Source organism: Crotalus tigris, unplaced genomic scaffold, assembly GCF_016545835.1.
Source record: "Crotalus tigris isolate CLP2741 ecotype Arizona unplaced genomic scaffold, ASM1654583v1 scf7180000017546.9332058, whole genome shotgun sequence".
Lineage (NCBI taxonomy): Eukaryota > Metazoa > Chordata > Lepidosauria > Squamata > Viperidae > Crotalus > Crotalus tigris.
Window position 1 is genome coordinate 2,696,864 of NW_024096465.1, and position 27,456 is coordinate 2,724,319.

General features: G+C 38.9%; 1 long non-coding RNA gene across 1 annotated transcript; it reads right to left on the bottom strand.

Annotated features, from left to right (window-relative positions):
• Positions 1-612: 612 nt before the first annotated feature.
• Positions 613-9,737, bottom strand: LOC120305135. The gene is made up of 2 exons (XR_005555938.1): positions 9,574-9,737; positions 613-945 (listed from the first exon to the last, which is right to left on the bottom strand). It is a non-coding gene; the product is annotated as an uncharacterized LOC120305135 (long non-coding RNA).
• Between the last annotated feature and the right edge of the window lie 17,719 nt (positions 9,738-27,456).

Genomic DNA, 27,456 nt, shown 5'->3' on the forward strand with positions numbered 1-27,456 from the left:
CACTTAAAAAATTTGGGGGGGGATAGGGTATCCTGGTGCCCATAGGTGCCATATTGGTTGCCCAGGAGTTATTACAACTGCTAGATTGAATAAATCTAATCTTACACTGTACTACTAAATTTCATTTTATAATAACTGAACAAAGCTGATAGAATATTCTCCAAAGTTATTTTTGATCATGAGAAGTAATTTTTCTATGGTAAGTTCCATTAAGCAATCCATATAATCTTGGAAATATGGTAAGAATCCATTGCAGTTTTAGAGCAATGTGCAAATTAATTCATTATTTCATAATTCCACAATCTTAACATAAAACTACCCAGACAAATTTTTATTAAAAAAAAAAACCTGACGGCCATTTTCAAGCACATACATTCTTTGCTCTAGTGATGTGGTGTAGTAACATCTTCTAAGAAATAGGTGTTCACTTGATTTGGCTGTTTCCATCCACTGTTCCTGAAACTTTTTATATTGGAAGGTGGGGAGGAGAGAGATGAATGGTTACATAACATGCCAATGTAAATTGCCATCAGGCAGTGTCTGCAGGACTGATAAAAAATGTTGCATATGGATTCCTAATTAAAACAAAGCAATTGACTCCTCTGTAGCAGCTGTTTCTGAAATTAGTGGTTTTATTACAGCTATAATGTAGACAATTGAGAGAACTGATCATGATTTATTCACGTGCTGCAATATTGGATTTTTGCAATCTCTGCCACTAGCTCAGATGTATATGGGGACTAAGCACATGGCTGAAAAACCAAGAAGTTGCCCCAACACCAGTGGTAGGATTCAGCCAGTTTGCACCACTTCAGCAGAACTGGTAGCTAATTTTTTGTTGCCCGGGCCCAGAATGGACTTCCAGAAGCAGCATCCACACAGAGAACCGGTTGTTCACATATTTGAATTCCACCACTATCCAACACTGTGCTCACTTCTGCATTACTGAAAAAGACAATAAAGATAGGAAAACATTTACATATTTTAAGTTCACAGATGCAAATCTGAAAATAAGCACTTTCCTGCCCTAGGTATACTTTCTCTATAAACTGGGCACAAACTGGACAGCTGTACAAATCAAGGAGGTCTTCAAGCAGGGGTAGGTCTTTGTGTGGCACGAAATATGGTTTCTGTAATAGTTATTCTTCATAACATTGTGTGCCATGCCACTAGATAAAACAGTCAAAACCCAGATGAGCATAGATTAACACCAAGGTTAACATCAGACCAATAATCAAGAAGAAAACAATACCCCCAATCAAGGAAGCACCAAACAAACTAACAGAAAAACAGCACAACCAAAGAACCCCCAAGATCATCCCCCACCAACACTGGCAGGGCAAGCCACTAGAATAGGAGTGTCAAACTGCCGGCCTGCGGGCTGATTGCATCATGCGGAGGCCGCGCCCACCCTAGCTCTGGCAATGCGAAAAACGTCTCGATACATCGTGACACGTCACATGACGTGGTGAGTTTGATACCCGTGCACTAGCACATAAACTTAGAGCAAACCTCACTCCTCACTAGCGCCGATGATGTTATCCAACTTGGATAATGAAACATCTGCAAGAAAACAACCAAGCTCAGAAAGCACCAAGGACCCCTCATTTCAACCCGGAATTGCAAATATTCTCCTTTATCGGTACTACATAAAACAGCCTAACCTCTAAACCCGAGAAGTGGCTTCAGTGAAAATCTCTGATGAGAAGTGTTGAAAAATATCTTGTCTGTGCTGCTGGGAGAATTTTATGAAGTGTTGTTTCTGGTAGTAACAAGCAGCTGCATTCAAAAACAAGTTAGAGTTAAAAAACGAAATGCCTTTATTTAGCTTACCATCATTCCAGAGGCTACTTAGAGAAGTTATCCAAACTTGCAACTTGGATAGGGCAGGTAAGCAGAGGGATGTTTTGAAAAAAAAAAAACCTAAAACTACAATGCATACATTTGAGAGTAGTAACTGATTTTCCTCTTCCCATCCCCACCCCACTGCCCTGGCTTCAGAGTTAACCTCTTTAGTCCAATCATGATTCAGTTGCTATTCAGATGCCTACATGCACAGGCTACACTGTAGCCAATTGTTTAGATCTTAGTCAAGAACATATTTCATGGAGAAGGACAAGTCCAAAGAACTATTGGAAACAATGCTTATGTAGAAAAAAAATGAATTTTCACTGAACAAAATTACCTTCATTCACACAGAAGGTAATGAATGTTCTTTCTGTTACCTAATGTCTTATTTCTAAGAAAGACCTATTTTTTTTAAAAAAAAAAAACCAATAGCATCAACTTGGAAACACTCTGGTTGGAACCTAACACTATTCTTTATATTAGCAACAAATTTGTATCTTTGAAGGTACGCTGTGATTGCATGTAATGCTGTAATCTGGGATAGACAGGGTCTTGACATCAACCACTTTTTTATTTTACCCTATCCCGATTTTAGTTGGCTAATATATACATTTTTATATGAAGCTTTTGGATGTATTTGTCTGAGCAGTTTAGACAGCTTGGAAAAATCTATTTTGTCTTGTTTCTACAACCGTTTGAATCTTGTCCTACATAGAGACTCTGTGCCTTGTTAATCATCCACCTAATTCCACAAAGAAGTAACTGTTTAGAGCAGGATTAGACACCCTCAGTGCTTTCAGATGGTGGGATGTTAGCTTCCAAATATCCAGAGAGAATTGTATTTATTTTTTATTTATTTTTTAAAATTTATAAGCCGCCCCACTCCCGAAGGACTCTGGGCAGCTAACAATAAAAAACACATAAAACATAACAGAACAACAGTACAAAGACAATCATCCAGGGGTCAGGTTTTATAAACCCCAGGCCTGCCGGAAAAGCCAGGTCTTAAGTAGCTTACGGAAGACCAACAGGGTGGGAGCGGTCCTAATCTCCAGGGGGAGCTGGTTCCAAAGCGTGGGCGCCATCACAGAGAAGGCCCTCCTCCGCGGCCCCGCCAAATGGCACTGCTTGACCGACGGGGCCTGAAGGAGGCCCAGCCTGTAGGATCTAACCGGACGTAGGGAACTATGAGGTAGTAGGCGGTCTCGCAAATAGCCTGGCCCTGAGCCATATAGGGCTTTAAAGGTAATGACCAACACCTTGAATTGGACCCGGAAACCAATAGGCAACCAGTGCAGCTCACGGAGGATAGGTGTAACGTGGGTGTATCGAGGAGCACCCACTATCACTCGCATGGCTGCATTCTGGACCAACTGTAGTCTCCGAATACTTTTCAAGGGTAGCCCCATGTAGAGCGCATTGCAGTTGCAGTAGAATGACCAGGGAGAAGGAGTTTGGGCAGTCCAATTCCCATTCCAAAACCTGGAATGCAGCTTTGCAAAGCATTCAGTAGGGTGCTTCACAAACCACCTTCTTCAATGCATTAGGCAGCCATGCCCACTGGATGTCTCAAATAAGGCTGCTTCAGAGGTTCATGAAAATGATCTGTATGAACGAAGATGATTAGGGAGCTGGAGGCTAAAACATATGAAGGAATCAATTATGTCTAGTCTAGTGAAAAGAAGGACTAGAAGTGACATGATAGCCATGTTCAAATATCTGAGGGGCTGCCACAAAGAAGAGGGGGGGACAACCTATTTTCCAAAGCACCAGAAGGCAGGACAAGAAACAATGGATGGGAATTAATCAAGGAGAGAAACAACCTAGAACTAAGGAGAAATTTCTTGACAATGAAAACAATTAATCACTGGAGGTTTTTAAGATAACATTGGACAGGCATTTGTCCAGAATGGTATAGGATCTCCTGCTTGAACAGGGGGTTAGATTAAAAGACCTCCAAGGTCCTTTCCAACTCTGTTGTTCTGTTATGTATGTATACAGCCAAAACTCCATTGCTAGGAAAGCACTCAAACAGTCACAACTTAATCTTCTGCTGCTCAATATTTCATACTCCATATACTCCATATACAACTTTTCTTTGACCATTCAGCGAAGAGGGCAGCAGCAGCCTCTTTCAATCCAGGCCACACCTTCCATGTGCAAACAAAAGGCAGGGACGTTCAGCGGTATGATGTCACCACGCTTTTCGTGTGTCTGCTTGGGGAATCTCAGACTATTGTCATCCAGTAAACCATGGTTGAACAAGCCATAGGACCAACAGGCCTGGCTGGCTCCTCAGTATCAACTGAAGGCAGAGATCATATTGGTTGGAACGGCTTCAGAAGAACAGCACACGGTGTGATGGCAGCCACTTGAACAGCATGTGCACAGTGGTATAGAAAGCAAAGGGAAGACTACTACACTATATATTTCCCAGGAAAATCATATTAATGGTGGCAAAACCTAACAATGGCCCCAAGTATGGGTGCCCCTTAAATGGGGCAGGGGTGCTAAGAATCTCCCGGCCTGCTAGAAACATGATAAACCTAAAATTACAAATTGGTACGTGGAATCTGAGAAGCCTATATGAACATTATCCAAGAAATGTCCAAATACAATATCTCTATATTGGGAGTGAGTGAAATGCTCTGGCCTGAAAATGGAATGTGTAGAATAGGAAATTATACTATCTACTACTCTCATGAGAAAAGCAAACACCATTGAAATAGAGTAGCTATAATCATAAACAATCTTGTAAATAAATGCATCAATATAATATAATAAATGCATCCAATAGAGTGATGATGATCCAAATAAATACGAATGTTATACAAGTTTATGCTCCCACAGCTGACAGTGATGAGGAGGATTTAGAGAAGTTCTATGAAAATATAAGTAGTGTACTGAAAACCCTAAAAAGTAATGATATCACAATACTCATGGGGGACTTCAATGCAAAAGTGGGAGAAGGAAGTGATGCTCCTGTAGTTGGAAACTTTGGCTTAGGAACCAGAAATTGTAGAGGTAACAGATTTGTAGACTTCTGTAAGGAATATAGGCAATGTGTGATGAATACTTTTTTCAAGTTGCCAAAAAGACACCTCTACACTTAGAGATCACCAGCAGATACACGAAATAACATAGTAAGGAACCAAATTTACTATTTTACAATAAATAAAAGATTTAGAAACTCTGTAAAATCAGTAAAGACATACCCAAGTGCAGATGTACCATCCGATCATAATCTACTACTTGCCGAAGTCCAGCTGAAACTAAAAAGGATGAAAAACCTGAATCCTGCTAAACCAAGAATTGACAGAGACTTCATCATTAAACATGGAGGTAAGATAAAAGAAGAACTAGAAAATCATTTAAGAGAAACCAACAACCTGAATGATGAAGATGTAGAAGTGAACTGGAATAAATTTAAAAATGCAATAGTAGAAGTAACAAATTCAAAACAGAGACAGGAGTACCACAAGAAACAACAGTGGGTGGTGGAGGAAATTCTTCATCTCATGGATGAAAGAAGATCCTAATACAAATAAAAACAAAGAAAAATACAATGAATTGCAGAAAACAATTAGAAGAAAAATTCAACTGGCAAAAGAAAAGTAGTTTGCAAAGAGATGCAAGTAAATAGAAGAGCAGAACTTATGCATGATATTTTCAATTTACACAAAAAAATGAAAGAAGCAGCAGAGGAAACCAACAACTTAGTTGACAAAGAGGGGGAAATTATCTTAGATGAAGACGAAACTCCAGCTGCTTCTCGTGTCTGTATTTCCCGCCAAGGACGCAGACACTAGGGATGATATAGATATGGGAAGTACTGTATAACAACTGGACCAAACATCACTATGGAGGAGGTTGAACATGCAATAAAAATAGCAAAAATAAGAAAAGCCACAGGACCTGATGATATCTCCAGTAGAAATTTTAAAATTGCTGGAAGACAATGGGAAGAATTTTTTACTGCAGCTCTTCAACTGAATATATGAAACAGGAAAGATACCAAATGATTGGCTAAAATCAACCTTTGTGACAATCCTCCGAAAAATAAACGCAAAGAAGTGTATTGAATACAGAATAATAAGCTTAATGAGTCATGCCCTGAAAATATTCTTGAGAATAATTCACACAAGAATATACAGCAAAATTGAGGAGCGTCTAGGTAACACACAATTTGGTTTCAGAAACAATCTTGGTACATGAGATGAGCTATTCAGCATTCAAATTCTTGTACAGCATTGTAGAGATGTCAATCACAGTGTTTACATGTGCTTCATTGATTTTGAAAAAGCATTTGATAAAATAAGACACAGCAAACTATTAGAAATCCTGAAACAAGGGGGACTAGATGACAAAGACATTTAGTCCAAATCATAAAGAATCTATATTGGTATCAGGTAGCAAATGTGAGACTAGGCCCAAAATACTCAGCTGATGCAGAAATACGAAGAGGGGTCAGAGAGAGATGTATTCTGTCTCCACAGTTGTTCAATATCTATTCTGAGTCAATCTTCAACAAGGCACTGGAGAACATCAATGCTAGCATCAAAGTAAACGGTGTTTGGATCAAAAATTTAAGATATGCTGACAATACAGTTCTGCTTGCCAGTAAGCATAAAGACCCTCAGCTCCTCATCAACAGAGTCACAGAAATATCTGAAAAATACGGCTTGAAGCTTAACACCTCAAAAACCAAGATCATGGTTGCCAGCAAACAATCCATTAATTTACCACTAATAAATTCAGAAGGAATACCATTAGAAAAACTTGAAAGGATCACGCACCTCGGTTCTAATTTACACGAAAGCTGGGACATGACCACTGAAGTAACAACAAGGATAGAGAAAGCTCGAACAGCATTCTTCAAAATGAAAAAGGTCTTCTGCAATCAGGACCTAGGCCTAAGATTGAAAATCAAGCTTGTCAGATGTTATATTTTTTTCTATCCTGCTCTATGGAGTAGAGAGTTGGTCTCTGACAGAAGGTCACTGAAGAGACTAGAAGCATTTGAAATGTGGATTTACAGGCGGCTGTTACGAATAAGCTGGGTTGACAAGATCAGAAATGAGGAGGTGATAAGCTGCCTGGAAAAGCCAAGGGAAATCATCAAAACAATTAAAAAAATGAAATAATATTTCAGACATGTGATATGACACCCAGAAAAATACAACATACTCCATTTAATCCTCCAGGGAAAGATTGAAGATAAACGAGGTCCAGGCAGAAGAAGAACATCATGGTTTCAAAATCTAAGGAACTGGTTTGGACAAAACTCAGCAGCACTTTTTCACGCGGCTGCTGATAAAAACAGGATCGGCAACATGACTGCCAACGTCCGATAATGGATATGGCACAAGAAGAAGAAGAAGAATACTCCATATACAAATGTCTATAAATAAAAATAGGTTTATAATGACCTACTTGTCAATATTATTTTGAGGGCAAAGCAACATATCAATCCTGAGGTTCTGTTGAATATTTATAGCACCTTTGAAAGACAGATCTTTGCCACTTCTTTTAGTGTCATGTAAAGCTCTGCACACAAGACCTCCATAGGACTGCAAAAGGTTTATGACTTTTCTGGCATATTTTTAGCTCAACAAAGAACAAAAGAAATCAGCCATATTCTAAATGATCAAAGTGAGATGTGGGAAGATGAGACTTTGATCTTTGTGGAAGATAAGATGTTCAAAGTTAAGGGCATTCATTCTATATCTTCCCCCTCAGTTCTCTTAATCATAACTCTGCTGTTTGCAGTTGTGTGGCAACTGTCAGAAAGACTTGTGCTCAAATGTATTCAGTGCTCCTTGTTTTTGCAAACATTGAAAAAGAATGAAAATCATCTGTCTGGAGGCACAAGGCACCAGGGATAAAATCTGCAACTCTGTTTTACTTTCCAAAGGCTATTCAATTCCTACAATATTAATGGAGACAATTTGTCAGGAAAGCTTTCAATTATTCTTAATTGCACAGAACTTTTGTTCAAGTCTCTGAAGTACCACAGAGAAGTCAAATATAGGATGGGCTACTAAAGAAATATACTCCTTTGGCCCCACTCAACTTTAAAACCATCTTGCTTTTTTCTTCTATCTTATGAGTTTAAAAGCTATAATAAACATTATTTTATTTCTTACTCCATACTCTACTGGCATATCTTTTCTACTGAGCAAACAAAATTCTAGAGGCAGGAGTAAACTATTCTGCTATTTACTTTACTGAAATGTCTAGGACAGGGCTTTTCAACCTTTTCACCCATTGTACCACTTTTAGGATATGGCAATATCCGAATACCACTAGTTGCCTAGCAAGGTGTCAAAAACTTGATGACCCCCCCCCCAAAAAGGAAAAAAGTGATGAAGTACAGGTAGTCCTCGACTTACAACAGTTCGATTAGTGACTGTTCAAAGTTACAATGGCACTGAAAAAAATGCCCCCAAGCCACAGCCTAGCAAGACACCTGCCTGCCCACCTGGTGGCACTCTTCCTCCTGTCCGAGGTTTTCATTGTTGTGAGCTTTTCTGTTGAGGATTGGCAGCAGGGGTGGGGTGGTGGGGTGTTTGGTTTTGATTCCCCCCCATCTGCTGGGTGGTTGCAGCAGGTTTTGGTCGCTTCACATGACCCTGGAACACTGTGACTGTCATAAATATGAATCAGTTGCCAAGCATCTGAATATAAATCACAAGACCCTGGAGATACTGCACCATTCCAGCTGATCAGCATTTCTTGGCTCAGCAGAAGTGCCAGGATCAGCGCCGAGCCTGGTGCTGACTCCAGCTGGAGCCTGGTGCTTCTGATCCTGGCACTTCCACTGAGCCCTGAGAGCCCTGCAGCTCCAGCCATCTCTTGCTCAGGCTTGTGCAGTGCTGCCACCGGTTTAGCTCATTCCCTTCCCTTCTAGGATGGTCGCATAGCACCTGCCAAGTGCCAATGTACCACAGGTGGTACCCGTACCACTGGTTGAAAAACCTTGGTCTAGGAAAAATAAGCTCTGCTTAGTCTGCAAGAATTAAAGAATAAACAAGCAGCTCAAATTGAACAGGATCACAGGGATGCTTAATCAATGAACAGCAAGAATCTTACAGCAACTCTTAATTTAAACAACCTTGTTTTAAAATCTTGTTCAAAGCCACAAGTGCTTTCTGAATAAAAATCATATTCTTGTTTTTTTTAATGAATTCCTTGTGATAACGAAACTACAAATTTGAACTTTTATCCAGTATTTCTTTCAATGTGTTTTTGAGTATTCTTGAATATTTATAAGTCTGCCCATGGCCATGGAACTTAATTGTGCTTTCCAATTATGAAGCTTCTGCTGCTATGCCTACCAATAATTTGTAAATTCCTATAATGCTTAAAGCAAAAATTAAAATTATGGTTAGTTTAAAATGCATATGACTCCCATTTTAAAAAAAACCCGATAAAGGGAAAAAATCAATGTTATGTGATTGTTGTGCCTTGTTAATTCAGTTTGTTTTTTCCACAAAAACTAGCCCTGCTTTTCCTGCATTGATTCATCTGCATGGTCCACTCTATAACAGATCCACATAAAGAACTAGAACCAGAAATCACATGGTCAGTCAATCATTAGGTAACTCTGTGGTCTATTTGACCAGCTTGACAAGCCTGATTCTGTTTTAGAACCACATAATATTAAACAGCAACTCCCAGCATAGTTGTTACTACAGATTCAGGTTCCTAAGCTTCTCAACATACCTTAGGCTTAGGGATTATAATTGAAGCCACCCCACCTTTGCATCTTACATCTACTGTTGAAGGAAAAGTCTTCATTATGGTTCAGTCCAAGCCGGGAATAAACAACATGGCGACTGGTTTAGAAAGAAGGTTGCAGTTTATTGAAGAGGAGAGCCAGACAGAAAGGTGGCTCTGGAAGAAAAGAGAGAGAGCACATGCAGGGAGTGGGTTTTTTATACCCTCTGGGGCTCTTGAGGTTGTTTCCTGTTCCTGTTTGAGGCTTTGTATTCTGGAGCACAGGGGAACTACCAGAGCTGATGTAGTTCCCATCCTCAAAAAAGGAAAAAAAATGGACCCAGGAAATTACAGACCTATCAGCCTGACCTCAATACCTGGGAAGATTCTGGAAAAGATAATCAAACAACGAATCAATGAACACCTAGAAGCAAATAAAGTCATTACTAAAAGCCAACGTGGGTTTGTCAAAAATAGATCATGCCAGACAAATCTTATTGCATTCTTTGACCAAGTGACAAAATTAGTGGATCAGAGGAATTCTGTGGACATAATTTACTTGGACTTTAGTAAGGCATTTGATAAAGTAGACCACAACCTACTACTTGATAAGATAGAAAAATGTGGGGCAGACAGCATCACCACCAGATGGATCCGTAGCTGGCTGACTGGCCGTACTCAGCGAGTGGTCCTCAATGGAACCGTATCTACATGGAGGGAAGTATGTAGTGGGGTGCCACGGGGCTCTGTTCTGGGCCCAGTGGTCTTCAACATCTTCATCAACGATTTGGATGAGGGGGATAAATGGGGAACTTATCAAATTTGCAGACGACACCAAGCTGTCAGGAATAGCCAACACTTCAGAAGACAGGCTTAAGATATAGAAGGATCTGGACAGGCTTGAACACTGGGCACTAACTAACAAAATGAAATTCAATGGTGAAAAAAGCAAGGTTTCTACATTTAGGCAAAAAAAACAACAACAAATGCACAAGTACAGCATAGGTGGCACTTTGCTCAATAGTAGTAACTGTGAGAGGGACCTCGGAGTCCTAGTAGACAATCACCTAAATATGAGCCAGCAGTGTGCTGCAGCTGCCAAAAAGGCCAACACAGTGCTAGGCTGCATTAACAGAGGGATAGAATCAAGATCACTTGAAGTGTTAATACCACTTTACAATGCCTTGGTAAGGCCACACTTGGAATACTGCATCCGTTTTGGTCACCGCAATGTAAAAAAGATGTTGAGACTCTAGAAAGAGTACAGAGAAGAGCAACAAAGATGATAAGGGGACTGGAGGCTAAAGCATATAAGGAATGGCTGCTGGAATTGGGTATGTCTAGTTTAATGAAGAGAAGGATGAGGGGAGACATGATAGCAGTATTCCAATATCTCAGGGGCTGCCACAAAGAAGAGGGAGTCAAGCTATTTTCCAAAGCACCTGAAGGCAGGACAAGAAGCAACGGGTGGAAACTAATCAAGGAGAGAAGCAACCTAGAACTAAGGAGAAACTTCCTGACAGTTAGAACAATTAACCAGTGGAACAACCTGCCTCCAGAAGCGGTGAATGCTCCAACACTGGAAGTTTTTAAGAAAAGACTGGACAGCCATTTGTCCGAAATGGTATAGGATTTCCTACCTGAGCAGGGGGTTGGAGTAGATGACCTCCAAGGTCCCTTCCAACTTTACTATTATTATTATTATTCCTGTGTCATGTGTTTTGACTTGAGTCTGAATGTGCCCCTTTGGCATCTGTGGGTTAATCCTATTATGTCCTGTCTTAGAGTTTGGGTGGGGTATGTAGATTTTAGGTGTCTTTGTCTTCTTAATCTTGTAGCTGGGGCCCTCCAACCTTCCTGGATTATTTACATCTGCATTTCTACAGAGCTGGTTTCTGCTTGGGGGAGGGAGACTTGGGGCTATTAAAAAAACTGGGCATGTTTTTCTGCCTCTTTAAGTTCCTTTGAGGAAATATATTTTTCTGCCTTTTTAATATTTCCTTCTCTGGAAAGCTGACTTCCCCCACTACTATGTCTTGAGAAACAGAGTTTCTCAGTCTCAGCAACATTTAAGAAGCGTGGACCTCCGTACCAAGAATTTCTCAGCCAGAAACTCACACTTCTACAGCTGCTGAGATTGAGAAATACTGATATAAGATGAAGCCTTCTTCTTTTCCTCTAACTCAGGAGGGCAGAGAAACAGAACGGAGAATGGTAAATTAAAGTGAGTGTCTTTGCAACATCATTCAGAGAGAAAAGGGAAGAATCTGCCTGCACTAGCAAGGCAACAGAGAGAAAAAAGCCACAGGTTTTTGCTAAAGCTGCTAAAGCCACAACAGTTTTTTTTTTGCTAAAACTGTACCTCTGCCTTCTCTGTTCTTTAGTTGTGTAAAATGTGGGTAAGAGAGTAACATTATCATAGGCAGTTTGGTTTAGTGGTTAAAGCACCCACATTTTACACAACTATGAGCTGCATAGCCAACAAGAAGAGAAGCAGTTTCCAAATCTGTCTCCAGAAAAAAATCATTAAGACAGCCCTTTCTCCCCCCCCCCAAAAAAAGGTAGATTGGTGATCCCTTCCAGAGAGCTGCATAAAGAACAGAGAAGGCAGAGATACAGTTTTAGCAAAAAAACCTGTTGTGGCTTTAGCAGCTTTAGCAAAAACCTGTGGCTTTTTTCTCTCTGTTGCCTTGCTAGTGCAGGCAGATTCTTCCCTTTTCTCTCTGAATGATGTTGCAAAGACACTCACTTTAATTTACCATTCTCCGTTCTGTTGTTAGGGTAGGTCAAATAGGAGGAGAAAGTACATTAAGTATATTTGCCGCCTTGAGTTACTTATAAAACAGAAATGGTAAGATTAAAAAAAAAAATCTAATAAAATATCATATACTACTACTACTACTACTATTATTATTATTATTGATCATCGCACAGTCAGCCAGATGTTCAGACTGGATTTGGCATTTTGTCTACCTATCGAGTCCTTACCCAGGACCTGGGATAGGCAGATGTGGATGTTTGATGGTATTACAGGTATCGTCGCAGGATGGAAGCAGTTCCTAGTAAGGCCGCCTTTTGCAATTGACTAATAGCGAATTTGTCAATGCCAATGGTGTTCAAGTGGTGCTCCAGTTGTTTTGGGATTGCACCCAAGGAGCCTATTACTATTGGTACTACCCTTGCTTGCTTTTGCCACAGTCTTTCTATTTCTATTTGTAGGTCTTTGTATTTTGTTATCTTCTCCAGTTCTTTCTCTTCTATTCTGCTATCTCCAGGCACTGCCACATCCACTATCCAGACTTTTTTGTCTTTCTTATCGACAATTGTTAAGTCTGGGGTGTTATGTTGCAGGTGCTTGTCTGTTTGAATTCTGAAGTCCCAGAGCAGTTTAATTTTATCATTTTCTATGACTTTCTCTATTTTATGATCCCACCAGTTTTTGCTTACAGGCAAATGATATTTTTTGCAGATCTTCCAATGCACCATTGTTGCTACTTTGTCATGCCGCTGCTTGTAATCAGTCTGTGCAATCTTCTTGCAACAGCTTACCAAGTGGTCCACTGTTTCTTCAGCTTCTTTGCATAGGCGACACTTATTGTCTGTTGCTGTCGTCTCAATTTTGACTTTGTATGCATTTGTCCTTAAAGCTTGGTCTTGTGCAGCCAGAATTAGTCCCTCGGTTCTTTCTTCAATTTTCCTGCTCTTAGCCATTGCCAGGTCTTGTTAATATCTGCTTTCCCAGCTATTTTTTTAACGTACTGGCCATGTAGTGCTTTGTCTTCCCATGCCTCTATTCTGTTCTTCATTTGCTCTTTCTTGTAGGCCAGTTTGGTCTCTCCAGTAGTCAGTAAGCCTTCCTGATATACTAATTTCAGTGCATCTTCATCATTGTTCTTCAGATATTCTTCCAAAGCCATTTTTTCTTCTTCAACCATCTGATGTACTTGTAGCATTCCACGCCCACCTATTTGCCTTGGTAGATAAAGTCTGTCAATGTCACTGCGTGGATGAAGGGCATGATTCATTGTCATTATTTTTCTGGTCTTCCTATCCATTGCTTTTAGTTCTGCTTGAGTCCAGTCCACTATTCCAGCTGTGTATCTAATAACTGGGATTGCCCAGGTGTTGGTTGCCTTTATGGTATTTCCTCCATTGAGTTTGGACTTTAAGATCTTCTTCACTCTCTTGATGTATTCACCTCTAATCTTTTTCTTGACTTCAGTGTGCTTGATGTTGTCAGCTTGAAGGATACCCAAGTATTTGTAGTAATCTTCCTCATTATTACTATTATTATTATTATTATTATTATTATTATTATTATTATTATTATTATTTACCAAATTTATTTGCCACTCATCTCACCACAAATATATTTAGAAAGCAGGACTCCGGTCCCTCTCTTTCTCTCCCTGGTTTTAAAATGGATGAGTTGTGTTCCAAGAAGCAGGGAAATTATCTCATGGTTGAGAACTGTCATGTTTATCTTCTTACATACTGGAAGCTGATTTATTTTTACTTGAACCAATTCTCTTCCATAGGAGCTTTCTCAGCTGAGTTCAGTTATTACAAGACACAACCGACTGTTTTATTTTGCCTTACCCACTTCAAGTCCTAGGAGATTCATATGAATATAGCTTAGATGATGGATAATTCTGATTGTTCCATTTTTCTCTGTCACCGGTGTGCTTGAGTTTCCAGAAGAAGCCTAAACATTGGGACTCTGAGCTTCTGCTTGAGTTTTCCTGTTGTTTTGTTCCTCAAGAAAAACAGACAAAAGACTTGCCTGTCTGGCTAGTTGGCAGGAGCCATCGTTGGAGAGTAGCCACAGAGCATGTTGACTTGTTCTCACCTCTCAACATGACATAGGTGATTCTTGAGTGCATTTTCCGGCTCTGTTTTTAAAAAGGCACTTTTCTACCTGTAATGCCACCAAATCCTGTTGCCCAGTTCAGCTGGTGTACCTTTATCAAAGGCTGTGTTGATTGGCTATGCCCAGAGTTCCAAGAAAGCCCCTCCCCTTGGCCCCTGCTGATTGGCTCAGCCGTGCCATTTTGTGCTTTGAAGTCCTCCTTTCCTTTTTTAAGACCTTCAACACCTGAATGCTAAGCCTTAGACACACACACACACACACACACATTATCATTTCAGTCGCAAATCAGTGCAGTGATTGGGTTCTTTTTTTAAAAAAAAATCCAGTTTATCGGTTCAGCAATTTAAAAAGGAGAAAGAAAGAAAAGAAAGCAAAAGAGATAGGTCCCTTTTGAAATGTCAACACGAACAGCAGCTTATGTAACTGTGGTTCATTTAATGCTACGTGGACCATAAGAGTAAAATAACAACACGAATAGAGGGCACATCCATCTGGGCAAGAATGTAAAGCAATAAGGGATAGGGATGAACTTTAGCAAGGAAATTGTTCAAAGGTTGCTTTAGTGTGGACTGAATCCTTTTCAAAATGTTGACAGATAACTTTAGTTCAGGCAGGTCTTTTTTATTGGTTATGGGTGCTCATCCATCTGGAAGTGGGACCATCATGCCACATTGTTCCAGATTATCAAGAAGGAGACTGTAGTTTATCAGATGCCATACTGAAGTCTAAGTACCTCCAGCCACAGTCTTCTCTTAGTCCACTAATCTAGTCACATAATTAAAGAAAGCAATAATTGTCTGACATTTCCTGTTTTTGAGAAGTGCTTGGTGGCTTCTGGTCGATACCTTATTCATTTCATTTTTTCAGAATTTCCCAATTCTCTTAAACTGGTTTTCCCATCAGGATTTCCCACCATGGAACCCTTCCTCCTTTTTCTCTTAGCTTGTTGAACTCAGCTTTCTTGAAATCTAGAACACCAATCTGGTTGTCTTCAGTTCCCCATGGTGCAATATGGTTGATTTTAGGATTCCCTTTTTGCACCAACTGCAACATCTGGACCCTGCCGCCTGCACCATGATCATTCTCTGTCTCCTTGTGCTATCAATGCACATATGAAACAGATGAGTCTGCTGTTTGGACTTTGGGGACCCCTCCATAGAGTTTACTGACTCTATGCCAATCACATTGTTTTTCACATGTTCTGTGAAGGCAGTTAGTCCAAGGAAAGCTCTTATCTTCCTTAAATGGAGAAAGTGCAGTGAAACCTTTGTTTTTATGAGATTCCATTCATCTTTGTAGTTTCTTGTGGCATAAGCCCATCAGGGATGAATATAATCTGCTGTCTGCCTCTCGGTATCAGACACCAAAAAACATTGCTGCTTTACTCTGCCAAAAAACATCTTTTCTTTTGAGATATGAAATACTGAACAGGCACCATCAAACTTGCTAGAAAACAGATAAGTATAAATGTTTCTGAACAAAGAAATTATATATGAGAGATTGAAAGTATAAGGGTGGGATGATCCAGGGATTTTTAGATGATCAAATAGAAATTCTATATTGTGACTTGAGACATTCTCCTCTTGTAAAACTCAAGCAGCATGCCAGATGGACCTTTGTTTAACTTCAGTAGTATAGATAGTCCTCGACGTACGACCATAATTGAGCCCAACATTTCTGTTGTTAAGGGAGACATTTGTTAAGTGAGTTTTGCCCCATTTTATCACTTTTTTGCCACTGTTGTTAAGTGAATCACTGCAGTTGATAAGTTAGGAAACTGGTTGTTAAGTGAATCTGGCTTCCCCATTAATTTTGTTTGTCAAAAGGGTGCAAAGGGGGATTCATATGACCTTGGGACGCAGCAATGGTCATAAGTGTGAACCAGTTGCCAAGCCTCTGAATTTTGATCACATGATCATGGGGAGGCTACAAAGGTCATAACTGTAAAAAATGGTCGTAAGTCCCCTTTTTCAGTGTCGTTGTAACTTTGAACGGTCACTAAATGAACTGTTGTAAGTTGAGGACTACCTGTACTTATTCTAGTGCTCATTCAGGGTAGTCACACAAAATCAAAACAACAGCCAACTTAATTTCTCCCCAGTAGCTCACATTTTCCCCCTACCAAATCAACAACCAATTAGGTCAGGTTATAAAATATAACAGATCACACACTGATAGTAGTTAAGGTTTAGATGAACTACAATTCCCAGAGTCCCAAATAAAAGGAATATCCATAGGGTAGAATAAAGAATCAAGATTGTTTTGTGAATGTACAATCAAGACTCTATCAAGATTTCATGTATGTTATATACACAGACTTTTGCACATAAAACACAGGTAGACTTTTGGTCACACCATTGCAGTCACCATCTTTTTTTACATGACCTGAGGATGCTTCTGAGAGCCAGCATAGCCAATGGTGAGGACCAATGGAAGCTGGAACAATATCTGCAGATCTGTAGATTGTTCATGATTGAACTTGTTTTGAATTGTCTGCCATGATTATAAAACAGTTAAAAAGACCATCATGTCATTTCAGCCTAGACACTTTCATGACTTGGATACTAATTCCCCAAAGAAAACAGTGTCTTCTTTTTATGTAGACAGTCATAATCTTGATTCTTTTCCTATCAGACCACATTTTGACTTTTGAAGAGAAAAAATGCTGAGTAATTGCTTTTTTTTCTTCAATACTGGATGTCATTCAGACTGTAATTCTAAAACTCCACAATTGTTCAGTGAAGATAATCTGGGTAATTATTGGCTTCCTCATTTTGCTTCTTCTCTTGGGGTGAGGAAAATCTAAAAGTTCTGGGTATGGCAAATAGTTATTTCCTGTTTTACCCAAGTACAGGACAGTGTGGTTTCTATAAGGGGTAATTGCTTAACACTGATACAAATTTTGGCATGATATTTTTCTTCGTGAATAGGCTATGATTTGTGCAAGCCTTAGGTTACAATATTTGAATGAAATAGGAATTGTTCAACAAAGTGCAACTAAACTCCTTACCTGTGAGCTGGGCATAGGAGGAAGCTGTAAGACTCAGCATCACAGCAAATTTTCATAACACAGATGCCTGGTTCAGCTCAATTTCTAAACAAGGGCTGAGTTTTACTGTACTAGAAAAACACACACTTTGTTTTCTTTACTGCCCTAGGCATTAAATACCATTACACAGAAGGAGTTCCCCTTTTCTGAACTGAAGACTGTTACACAAATTGGCATCGTGTTTTTGTTCTGGTAGTACAAAATGTTATTTTCGCATCCTATGTTCCATTTTTATAAAAGTACATTATGTGCAATGATTAAATGGCTGCTTAAGATACTTGCTATTGGTTTTTCTATCCACAGTTGAATGAGCTTGTTTAATGATGCTTCTTTTTCACACTTTTTCATGGTCATGCTGATATTTAAAGATATTTAATCAGCATTTCATTTATTTAATTACAGCAACTAAATTCTGTTACTGCCTTGCAGAATCTATTTCCTGTTTTCCCCAATGCTAATTAAATAGATCTCTTTAAACCTTAGGAGAAGAATTGATATAAATGTTTCCAATTGCAAATCTTGGAATGATAGAGTCAAAAATAAAATAATCAACCACGGTGTTGTAGTGTTTAAAGGAGCATATAAGGAAAACTGGTGGTGCTGTGGTCAGAATGCAGTATTGCAGGCAAACTCTGCCCACTGCCTGGAGTTCGATTTTCAAGGTTGACTCAGCCTTGGGAGGTGTTTATCCTAATATGCTAATCCTTGAAATTCAGCATTTCATCTTTGAATGCTGTGCAATTGCATTAATGCCTTCCACCATGGGTGCCTCTGGATATGATGAATGGATATGGAAAGATAAGAATCACCCCAAATAGCTATGTTACAGCATATACAATAACTGTATATTGTATACAATATACAATTGAAAACAGTCAATTGGGGGTAGTGGCAGGGATGGAGGGGTGGAGGCAGGGGGGCACAAATAAATACAGGCTGGTCACCAAGCACATGAATTTTGATTATGAGACCACAGAGGCACTGAGATGGCTGAAACTTTGAAGACTAGTCGTTAAGTCTATTTTTTTCATTGCTGTTGTAACTAATGTCTAGATAGGTGCTTTTTAAATGTGAACATTTATTCTGAAATTGCACTCAGAAAATTCCGCAGCATCCCTAACCTTATAGAAAATTATGATAGTAGTCCTTATCTAGTGATCACAATTGGTTCCAGAGAAAGTGAACCAAATGAGGGAGGGAGGGAGGGAGGGAGGGAGGGACAGAGAGAGAGAGAGAGAGAGAGAGAGAGAGAGAGAGAGAGAGAGAGAGAGAGAGAGAGAGAGAGAGAGATGCTGTGAAGATCATTGGGTGCTGCTGTCTCATTTAGATAAAGGTCTCTTATGCAACAATGTGTGTTACTCCTACTGCATGCATTGTTGTCTGCTCAGAAATGTGGATGTTAAATTCACACATTGCTCAGAAAAAAGTATATTTTACTACTGTTGTTTATTATCATACGTGCAAACAGTCAATAATAGTTAACTAAGGTGACCAACTGTCCTCCTTTAGGGAGGATTGTCCTCCTTTTGTGAGTTCTGTCCTCCCTCAAAAAGTGTCCTCCTACATGTCCTCCTTTTCGATATTTGAAGACTAATCTGCAGGGCTTTTTTTTTCTCATAGAACGCTCAGAACGGCGTTCCGGCACCTTTTTTGATGGTTTTTTTTCAACTTTTGCATGAGCTGTGCTACTCCCCCTATTGGCTTTTGAAAGCCAATAGGAATTGCTGCTGAGCGTGCCAAAACACCCGCCAGCAAACTTTGCATATGTAAGTTGTCTGCAGTGAAGGCGAATTGGCAGGAACTTTGCACCCCTCCCTGCTACCCAACTACACCATCTCCTAGTTAGTCCTGAAGATACTTGGAGGAGACTGGAGCGGCGATGCCACAGTAACTTTCTCTTGATCTTCAGCCCTGCTAGGGCAATAATGGCTGTGGGCGCAAGAGGCAGGGGCAACGGGGCTGCTGTGGGCGGGGGTGTGAGGGGCAGCAGTGGCCGACTGCCCCCCATGCTGTGAGAGCCGCAGGGCCTGCTCTACACGGGGCTGCGCAGGGTGGGCAGTGGTGCTGGCGGGGCGGCTGCAGGCGGGGTGTGTCGGTGGCGGGCTGCCCCCTGGGGCCGGAGTCAGCACAGCTGGTCCTTTGGGAGCCACAGGGCCCGCTCTAAACGGTGGGGTAGCAGTGCTGGCAGGGCGGCTGCGGGCAGGGGCGTGCATGTAAGCATAATTGCAATATAAAATGTTATTGTTACAAATGATTTTTATTATGCATTTATCATGTTATAGTGTATTCTGTATTATTGTTGCAATGAATAAAATGTTTCTTTTATTTACGATATTTTTTTCTTCAATTTATTTGTGTCCTCCTTTTCATTGTAAAAAAGTTGATCACCTTAAGTTAACTAACTTTGGAAGGCTGAAAACTGGAAAGGCCCTTAGGATTAATGGAATTGCTGTGCTGTGGATATTAAAATTTAAGGAGAAAGTAGCGCCTATCTTTTTGGAAATATTGTGGACATCTTATGAAAATAAAGCCCTGCCAACTTCATATTATGAAGTTTGATTTGTCAGACATCACCCATTGTACTAACTGCAGCCTGATTTCTCTGTTTAATATTGATGAGAAGATCTTAACAGCTTTGCTGGCAAGAAGCTCTGACCTGCAATAATTCATCATGCACAATTCACTGAAATATATAACAGGCTTCTATTATATAATAGTTACTGGGTTTTTTCCCCCTTTAAAATATATTGTTCAGTCTATCGTGGTTACATTTATTTATTTATTTATTTATTTTCTCTCCTTTGTAATTTATAAGTAACTCAAGATGGCAAACCTACATAATGTTCCTTCCTTCTATTTTATTGCATAATTATACCAGATGCTTTTTAAATCATGTTTATGTTCATATTCTATTAATTGAATGCTGTCCAGTCACCTTTGGTGAGATGGGTGGTCATATAAATTCAAGAAATACATAAATTTTCAAAAATCCAAATGGTATTTAAAAAATAAGATAATACAATGCCTGAATTTTGCCTTTATTTGCCCAGTGAGTAACTAGTTGAAAAACAATATATTTAACAGTAGTGTCTGTAGAGCTGCCCTGGGTTACTGGGGTCAAACAAGCTAAGATGGCTGCCACCACTAGGGAATTAAAGCCTCACTCATTTTTTACATGCATCATGACATACAAAAAAAGGTGGGGCTTAGATCACATAGTTGTGCTTGCCATCTTAGTTGTTTTTTTTTTCTTACTCCCCTGTGGACACACTCGTTTGAGTGATATTATAAATTTAATTAAGGAATTTGTTGTGATGGAATTTTGGTTCAAGGCATAAAAAGCAATTAGAGGTATTCATAGAGATTATCCTTTCTGCTAGATTCTCATTTGAACACATTTGTTAATTCATAAATAGTGAATCATTTGTTTTTATCTACCTTTCTTTCTCTTTGAATAATTAGCACGAGTAGAGGAAACATGTGAATAGCAATATACAATTACTGTAATCAAAGTAATTTTACAGTTTTCACATGATTTCTACAAGGTGGCATTTCAGAGTTGTGATGGAAGGGCTCTGTAATATATGACATAAACTGTTGGGTCTCACTTCAGTAAATTGAAACAAACAACTTGGTATTAGTTTCAGATAAAAAAGAATTGCCTATTGTTTGGCTTTTTCTGTTTGTGTGTCTGAGCAGGAACGAGTCCAGTGACTTTTAAAATACCCATATCATTTTATTTTGTCTTTGTGAAACCAAATCAGAGTTAAGGAAGAAAAGGCTATTTTTATTTTGAAAAATGATGCACTAACAGTATTGCTTATATACAAAGAGACATCTATATTTATTAAGCAGAAAATAGCCAGATAGCATAACAAATCTCTTATAAGAACGTTTCTGAAAAATGAATCAAACAAAACATGTAATCACTGAATTCTAAAGGAATTGTGAAGTTAAGCTAATTGAATACCTACTCTGGTTAAAAGGTTATGTTGGGCCAATTCACACATGCAATTATCACTTAATGATTATCCACTGGGTAAATTAATCTAAAGTGAAAATTGCTGTTCTTGATAAGTAGCTTGATCGAATGAGTCCATATATCAAGATGGACTGAACTATCTACTTGATGTTAGTCTTGTCATTATCTATATATTTAATAGTGGCTGTCCGTTATTTAGATACAATCTAAGGCTATCAGATTTGACCTGCAAAAATCCAGATGACCACTAGCTGGCAAAAAAAGAGATATAACAACAACAACAACAATAATAATAATGTTGGAAGGGACCTTGGAGGTCATCAAGTCCAACCCCCTGCTCAGGCAGGTAACCCTATACCATTTCGGACAAATGGCTGTCCAGTTTCCTCTCAAAAACTTCCAGTGTTGGAGCATTCACTGCTTCTGGAGGCAGGTTGTTCCACTAGTCAACCATTCTAACCATCAGGAAGAAAACTTTGACTCTTTGCTCCCATCTAGAGATCATCCAGATTTTTATAGCCCTCATACAGCAGTCCTCTCATAGTCCCAGGTTGAGAGGGAAAGATTGAAAGGGTGACCTTCTGCAGAATTTTATTCCACACATGGTTTTATATTATTGATTTGCATATCTTGTCATTGAAATTCAGCAACTTCTTGAAGGTCATAGTTTTGCTGCACTGTTTTTAGCAACACAAAAAAGTTTGTTAAGCATGGAAGGGGGACATGGGTTTATGGTTCTCTGAATTGCATAGCATGAGGACAATTTAGCATAACTAGTGTTGTACGCTGAGAATTCTTGAAAATAGGAATTAAGGGACAGGCAAACAAATTATTTTCAATTGTTTGCCTGTCCTTAATTCCCTTAACTAAAAATGTGAATTTTAAAAATCTCCCAGAATGAGAGAGAAAGAGCGAGAGAAGAGCTCTCCACCAAAAAATAGAATTAAGTTAATGTTCTCTTTAAAATTTGTTCTCAGAGGAAACTCTTTATCTTATTCAATAATCTATAAAGCAGATGATGCTGATTTAAAAAAAAATAGGACAAATGCCAATGTTTGTTACAGACTTTTCATAACATAAAGAGAAAAAGTGGTCATGTTTTTTCTTTTTTATAATTTGTATTTTATTTAAACTATAATATAAAATATAAATGAAAATAAAAATAAAAATAGGAAAAGGGGAAAGAGGAAGAAAGGGAGAAGAAAGAAAGAAAAAAACATTGGCTTTCAACTTTTTTCATTGCAGGAAAGTACAAACAAAACTACAGCCTCAACTTTTTACTTTATAACAAATGTTAGCCAATTCTACAACAACAAACAATCAGGAAAACCCAATGTCAAGAGTTCTTTGTTTTCTGCCTTGAGCAAAATCCAGAAGTGGTTTCCAAGTAGAAATAAAACTAGAGACATTATTTTCTCTAATTAAAGGAGTCCATTTTTCATTTCTGCAAGCTCCATCACTTTTTTCATCTATCCTTCTCTTTTAGGGATTGATATATCTGAGATTGATGGTCTTTCCATTTCTGAGCATATAGGATTCTCACTACAATCAACATATACAATAACAAAGTCCCAAATCGTGTTTTTCATTCTTTTTTTGCTAGAGCATTTCTTAAAGTTCTTTGATCTGAAACAAGAGAGGTCAATGTAATAATTTCAGAATGGATTTATAAACAGAGAAACAGCATAGGTGCTATTTAAGTCAATTGTTTGTCAATAGTACCACAGCAGAACCACTGCTTTTTATAACTTAGAGATGTTGATATGGTTCTCTCTGGATTTTCTCTAAAAAAATAAACTAATATGGCCGTGCAATTTACCACTATCTCTGGTATGCATCTGAAGCCTCTGTCATTTTATTTCATTTAAACAAGGCCATTATCACACCATTCAACAAATACATTTATTGACATTTTTCATGAAGCATACCAAGAAAATTTCCAGTGCTAGACAACATAGAGAGATCTATGGAGTAGGACATAGCGGAAAACAAATTGGTTTTATTTGCAGATGACATTCGTTTATTTCTAAACCTTATACTACTATGTCCATGTTCATGCAAAAACATATATGCTTTTAGTAAAATAGCAGAATGCCCTATTAATTAATCCAAATCAGAGCAGATGCCTATAGGTGAAAATTTGGTTATCCATCCATTTAAGAGATATCAGTTCCATATTAGTACCAAATCCATTAAATATTTATGTATGCCTATACCAAAAGATATAAATCAGTAACATGTATCATAAATAAAATACATAAGGAGGTTCCTTCAGGTATTGATAAACAAGAGTCATTAAAATTGTATCTTTTGAAGAAAGGTGAATGCTCTCAAAGTGAATATTATTCCCAGATTATTTTATATTATGAGCAGAATTGCAGTTTATAAATCTAGAAAATGTTTTTTTAAAAATAAATTATTTAGCAAAAGCAAAATGTTCCTACTAAGACAGGAGTGGGTAAAATCTTGTGGGTTGGTGAGGCCTTCTCGACTATTGGACACTGATGAATGAATATTATGTTTTTCTCTCTTTTCCTTTGCCATAGAAGTGCCTTGAATTCAGTATCCCTGATCCCTAGCTAAAATGGTTGATGGAGGACATGGATTTTAGCTGGAGGGTCCCTTTTATGAAGCAAGAGGGAGCTTCTTTGTTCAGTAGCCAGCCACAAGATGAAGAATTCCTTCCTATGTTACCATGGTGACTGCCTTCAGCTGACTAAAGGGGCTGATTTTTATTAAGACCTATTCAGAGGAAGCGTGCAAATGTACAGTTTCCCCAAGGAATAGCACTTGATTCATGACTCCATGCTTGAATACCAGGCTTACAAGTGGCAATGCCTTGGCACTCTGAGTTCCATAACAATAATCAAACAAATTATTGAAAACTACAATAGTGAATAAAAACAACTCCTAGCTTTCGCGATCCTGTTTTGGATCCTGCTTCTACTGACATTTGGTCTTACTTTAGATTGAGGATGTATTAGTCCAATCTTCTCTGTCCTATTTATATTGGCTGTTAACTTTATCCTCTCGTTTGTGAGTGTCTGTAAATGACCCCCACCAAAATATCATATTCCAAAAATTTATTTGATCTTCCAAAATGGTGCTCGTATTTTCAATGAAAATAGTATTCTGTTGCCATGTAAAATGTCCTACCAGCTCTGATGGAGAAGGATTGTTTAGAATGACAGCATTGCTTTGAAGAAAGCTTCATTAAAAAATCATCCTTAAAGCTCATGCAATTTTTTATTGGGTGCACTGCTACAGTAATTAGCTTTCACTTTAGCACATAGACGTATGTCTCCTTTAAGGTTGCTGTTTGGGACCGGGAGGGAAGTAAAAAAGAGCAGCGCTATTTCCCAAATTTTGCTTAAAAACTACCATTGCAATTGCAGTTGAGCAAATATTTTTACTTTCCTGCTCTTTGCGGTAAGGTTTTAGGATGTCCTGCTGTTGTCTGGTATTTCTCACAGATCATTCTTAGCTGTTGTAATGTTTGTGGTAGTTGTTGTTGTGTTGAGCCATTTTTAGATAAAGTATTTTATTGTTGTTGTTGTTGTTGTTGTTGTCTTTCAGAAATGTTGCCCTTTGTACCCTTGCTAGGACTAAAGGAAAGTGACTGGCCCAAAGTCACCCAGCCTTAGGCTTTGTGACTAAGGTCGGATTCAAACTCATGGTCTCACAATTTCTAGCCTGATGACTTAATCACTATACCTAACTGATCCTACAAAATACTACATATATTTTAATACATTAATTAGCTGGGGTTCAGAAAACATGGCTAGTTAACGAAGATTTGATCATTATCCCACTTTCCTAATGGAACCAGCTACAGGCCTATGGGGGAGGGGAGGGAGGAGAGGTGTGACAAGAACAGATGCGGGTACTGAAGAAGTCACTGACTTTCTTCTCTTGTCATTCTCTTCCCCATCTTGAAACTTAAGAGGAGATACAATAGAAGGGTAGAGAAAGAAAGGCCCTGGTTTCCCTCACCTGATTTCTCTGTGAGGGAAGAATTTTCTTCAGGCTGATTGGATCAATCTTAAATGGAAAGGTTACCCTTTTGCACCTTGAGGGATGCATTTTTAATATTTTTGGTGTGGTCAAAAGCCATGGGGAAAGGCTGAGTGGATGGGAGATTTTCTTTCTCTTTTTTTGAGCTATGCATCTTTTAAAAGCCTTTCAGATTATAAGCCTCTCAGAGGCTAAAGGCATATATTCCTTTTCATGTTCCACCAAGAATTGATAGAAAACCTCTCCCCTATATTCCAGAGGTCCCCAACCTTTTGGGCACCAGGGACCGGTTCCGTGGAAAAAAGGTTTTTCCATGGACCGGAGAGTGTGTGGTTTTGTGTGCTCCCTGCATCCTGCAAATGGGGCTTGTTTGTTTGTGCAGACTGGTTGTTCGCATGCCGCAGCACAATACTGGTCCATGGGGTTGGGGACCCCTGCTATATTCCATATTTAGCTACCGTATTTTGGTCGCATAATCTTGAATGGCTTCAGAAGAGTAAAACAAGAATTAGACTGATAGGCTGATAGGCTATTAGTTGTCCGGGACTGCTCTAAATAAGAGAGATTAAAGATGAAACTCATAGTAATCCATGCATAACCACCACTAGAATAGGAATGGCTGCTACCACCCCAGAACAGTTTTCTCAGTATCAATCTCTGAACTCAACCCTCAAAGAGAAATGATTTATTGAGCTGCATCTTGTCCACTGAAGCCAATGGGTATTCCAATCATTATCCATAAAGACATTTAGGAGGAAGATGTGTGTTTGTATGTGCAGAGCCATGTACACAAACATGAAGACACATGTGTACCCACACATTAGACGATTAGAAGATTGCTCATTATTATTCAAACCATTTCCAAACAAAAAGAAAAGGGAAGAACAATAAAAAGAGAAAAAAAGAAGGCAACACTTCACATTTATTAGAAGAGCAAGCAAGAGGGGAGCCATTTTCCTTTCATATAAATGCAGCATTTTACCGTATCTGCTTTATGCTGTTTGGAGTTTGCTCGTTATGTGAAGTATCTACTCAAATGTGAAATGTGAAGTATCTACTCAAAGGTATTGAATTAGTTAACTTATTCACGGTTCTTCAAGTTTGGTAAAAGACAAGAAGAATTCTGTGTGGGTCCTGGCTAAGCTCCGAGCCTACTGTGAACAAATTAGAGTTCAGAAACACCTGTATTAATTAAATTAAATTAATTAAATGGCATTGAATCCATTTATCTCCTTAGTTCACTCCTATCTGACAGTGCTTGAATAGGTTATTCGTGGCCGTAGGGCGAGGAAAAAAAACAGCTATCTGCTATCAATGATGAAGAACAAGCTAGAAGCCGCTTCCGTTACATATTCAAAAAATCCAACTGCACTAGTTGTTGAAAATTCTCCATTACAACCTATTCCATCTGCAAAAAAGAGGCTAGCTTAGGCTTTGCAAGCTAAGACTGCATGATACTCTTCCTTCTCACTCTTTTTCAGCCATCTCAAATAACTGGCTAAAATTTTCTGAGTATTATATTGGTCCACCCTGACAACATTTTAATTCCTCAGTAAATATACATTAACTGCAAAACACTGGATGAACAAAGCTTTAGATGTGATCGGTGATCTTTAAGAAGTGAATTTCAAATAGTTAACAATGTGCTTATGAATATATGCACCTTACATGAAATAGGAACTAGACCTTGCTGTAAATAACAGAAATAAGACTATATGTAATATAAGTGCCAGAAGTTGTAATAGCTAGTTTGACATAGTGGTTAAGTCACCAGGCTAGAAAGCAAAAGACTATGAGTTCTAGTCCTGCCCTAAGCACAAAGCCAGCTGTGATGGCTTTTGAAAGCCAATAGAATAGACTCTCTTGAATAGAGCAGACAAGGGTTGGCTTTTCTGAAAAATAGGAATTGAAGAGGCTGTCTCTGCCCTGCTGAGTTGCCAAAAGTCCCATTCTGCAAACGGTGCTGCACCAGTT